Consider the following 3,496-nt stretch of genomic DNA (forward strand, 5'->3'; position numbering starts at 1 on the left):
GTACTTCTATCAGCATGCCCAGCAGCCAGGCTAGGTATCATAAAGAATCAGTGCCACTGTATGCAAGGGAACATTATACCGAGGCTTGGCTGGGGCCGTGATTCAGGAATAGTATTAGGGAAAGGGTCACTCAGTAACTGAGAAAATCTTCTGCAAGGAAATGAGACACATAAATTCCTAAATGTATTCATCAGGTGCCTGGCAGAACTGCCTGCTGGTTAGACTTTTAAGCACCAAAACATTTGGCACAAGGCAGAGTCTCCTTAGGTAGGAGAGGAAAAGCACTTCAAAGCACACGTATTGATCTTGCCTTTCTATGATTTGGCTGGTGCATAATGGAAAGTCTATCTTGTGCCATCGCAATCAGTAATGTACCATCTTCAGTCTTATCAATTATTCACATGAAATGCATACAGCCTAAACACGAGCAGCTTGCAGGCAGATTTGTGTTTCTCGGTCTGATGCAAGGGAAAGGCACAGAACGGAAGACAAATTCAAGCTTGCAAAGTTGAGCTAAAGGTTTTGGGCAGAGATGGGCACAACCCCCGGATGCCTAGGCCCTGCCTTTTGCAAACACCGGTTCGCTGTGCCGATGTATTTATGCCACACGCAACGTGATTATGGATGGGTAAGACACAAGAGTACCGTATGGCAAAACGCATGCATCAGTAATCTGCCACCGTCATCCCCTGTACCCTGACCAACAATCTTCTTGAGTAGCTCTCGAGTGACCCCAGCTCCAAATCCCCACCATTTTAGAACCAACCATCCTGTTTTCTTCTTTCCCTCCAAACTCAGAAAGCATCCCACAACATCACACTATAAACCCCAAGGTGGACAATATTCGAGCAATGGTGATGAGTTGAAGGTCTGAGTTAAATCTCATGGCTCATCCCGGCTAGAAATCAGAGCTTCACACCACTAGGAAAGAGCACGTGTCACCTTCCCAAGAGAGTTCACACGAACCCTTCTGGCTCAGCCTCAGTAATATGTTGTATGGAAAAGCTACTACGGATCTTTCAGAGGTTTGTAAACTGGCTTAGCTCTAATATTTCTGGGTCCCACATGGCCCTGGAAAATCTTGGCTTCTCAGAGGGAGGGGTATGAAAATTAGCCTCCATATTCTTTTCCTTTAATCCATTTTTTTAAATGGGTTTTCTGTTACGTAGAGGGTATATGCAAAATGCATGATAGTGCGGCGTGGTTTGCAAGGTTAATAAGCACCCATCTGGAATGACCTGCTTAACTCACTTCTGGCTGTACCATTTGTGTGTAAGCACAAAAGTGTGCCAATAAATCTTTGTACTACACTCCAGCTGCAAAGATTACCTTTCTTTTCTCTGTCTCACGCACAAGCAGTTTATAGAGGGGCAGTGCATACACGAAGGAAATAATTCAGGCAGCTTCCAATAATACAGCACGCCACTTATTCAAAATAAGCACACCAACCCCGCACCCACAGAAACCGCACTTGTGTGCGTGAATGGGCACTTGTACACACAATCATGCCAACCCGTTTTGCACATTTAAAAGCTCATGTGCATTTGTCCCTTGCAGTGTGTGAACAAGCAGGCACGCACGTTTTTTTTGCAAACTGAGCTCAAAATGCTACAAAACGAGGTGCTTTTGATACCCGTTCAGTGCATCCTAACATCCCGTCATCCACTTTGCGGAGGCCATATCTAATTCTGCCTACAGGGAGCTTCTCTTGGAGCAAACATGTGGGAACATTTGCTCTCAGACACCGTGCCTCCAATCACCCAAAGTGACAAACGGACAAGATAAGTTACATGCGTAACAACCAGTTAGGATAATAATGCATAATTCATAATTACAGTTTCTATGCTAAGCTCCTGCCTTGTTTCTTGCTCAGCCCAAATTCTTCTTGAACTTGACAGGGGGATGATGAATTGGTCTGTCTGTCTCAGGCAGGAGCCTGGCTAGATTTGCACCGTACAAACTAACCACATCTACTACAGTCACGCTTGGGTTTCTTTTTCTCATTTCACTACGAACTTTAGAGTTTGGACTAACACAGCTAACTAATAAAAGAGCAGGCTGCGAACACTTTGAGCAACTACTCACGGAAGTCGTCCCATTCATTTCTACAGGACTATTCCTGTGATAACTCTTCTCCCAGGTGAATAAGGCGCTCACAATCTGACCCGGGATCATTCAAGAGCATCTCCGCATGCAGGGATTTGGGTAGGGAATTAGGCCTGGCCTGAAAAGCCTCCAGTGCTCCTTGCTCCAGTCCTTTTCACTTACAACATCGATGAGCTGTGCGATGGACAAGCCAAAGCGGACCAGCACCACGTCCGAAATGTTGGCTACGGGGCGGGACCACTTGTTATAGCCGGAGAAGAGTTTCTTCAGGAGCCTTTCCTCAGCGTGGGCTCGGGTTTCCACGTGACCGCACACTGCAGGGAAAGCGCGAGACAGAGACACTTCAGTTCAGCCAGAAAAACCCAAGGGAGTCATCGTCCCGCATGTCGCCCTGTCCCTTCTGGCCTTTGAGCCTGTCTTTACATGCACAGCCCCGTCGTGCCAGGGTGATGGGCACGGACAGGAGGAACAAATTCAGCTGAGCACTGCAGGAGAGTGACACACCAATGCCAAGGCGCCGTGGTTAACTCCGGATGCTCGTGCTGAAGAACAGGGGAGGGCTGTCTGGGATGGGTGCAGCTGCTGGTTAACAAGCATTTGAAAGGTTCAATGTGAGCCTGTTTCCTCCTTCAATCTTCCGGGCTGTGTCTGTGGCAAGCGTCAAGCACTGAAGCCTGGCGTGGAGTTTAAGTGGGGTCCTACCACGCTCGGAGGGGCACAGGCACCGAAGTCTGGAGTCTGAGGGAGGCTCTGCCATGCTCAGAAGGGCACAAGCACCGAAGCCCGGAGCAGAGGAGGGGCACAGGCTCTGCAGCCTGGAGCAGGGAGGCTCGGAGGGGCACAGGCACTGCAGCCCATAGCAGAGGGGGGCTCTCCCGTGCTCACAGGGGCACAGCGACTGAAGCCCAGAGTTTGAGGAGGGTCCTGCCATGCTCAGAGGGGCATGGGCGCTGAAGCCTGGAGTCCCAGGGAGGCTCTCCCAGGCTCGGAGGGGCATAGGTACTAAATCCCAGAGCAAAGGGGGGCTCTCCCATGCTGGGGGGGGCACAAGGACTGAAGTCCAGAGCAGAGGGGTCTCTCCCATGCATGGATGGGCTTAGCCTGGAGCAGAGGGAGGCTTGCAGGGACATAGGGACTAAATCCTGGAGCAGAGGGGTCTCCCCCGTGCTCAGAAGGGGCACAACCCGGAGCAGAGGGGTCTCCCCTATGCATGGAGGGACACAGGGACCAAACCCTGGGGCAGGGGGGTCTCCCCCATGCACGGAGGGGCTTGGCCTGGGACAGGGGGGTCTCCCCCATGCACGGAGGGCTTGGCCCGGCGCGGGGGAGGCTCGGAGGGGACACGGGGACCAAACCCCGGGGCAGGGGGGTCTCCCCCATGCACGGAGGG

At 51.3% G+C, this 3,496-nt stretch overlaps 1 protein-coding gene across 1 annotated transcript in view; it reads right to left on the minus strand.

Annotated features, from left to right (window-relative positions):
• Positions 1 to 2,439, minus strand: part of CHRNA4 (cholinergic receptor nicotinic alpha 4 subunit) — a 30,763-nt gene extending 28,324 nt beyond the window's left edge. Inside the window, exon 1 of the mRNA XM_019548262.1 lies at positions 2,269 to 2,439. The gene's annotated coding sequence lies outside the window, so the exon portion shown is untranslated. The remainder of the gene's footprint in view (positions 1 to 2,268) is intronic.
• Between the last annotated feature and the right edge of the window lie 1,057 nt (positions 2,440 to 3,496).

This window comes from Crocodylus porosus, unplaced genomic scaffold (assembly GCF_001723895.1).
Source record: "Crocodylus porosus isolate Cpor-Errol unplaced genomic scaffold, CroPor_comp1, whole genome shotgun sequence".
In the NCBI taxonomy this organism is placed as follows: Eukaryota; Metazoa; Chordata; order Crocodylia; family Crocodylidae; genus Crocodylus; species Crocodylus porosus.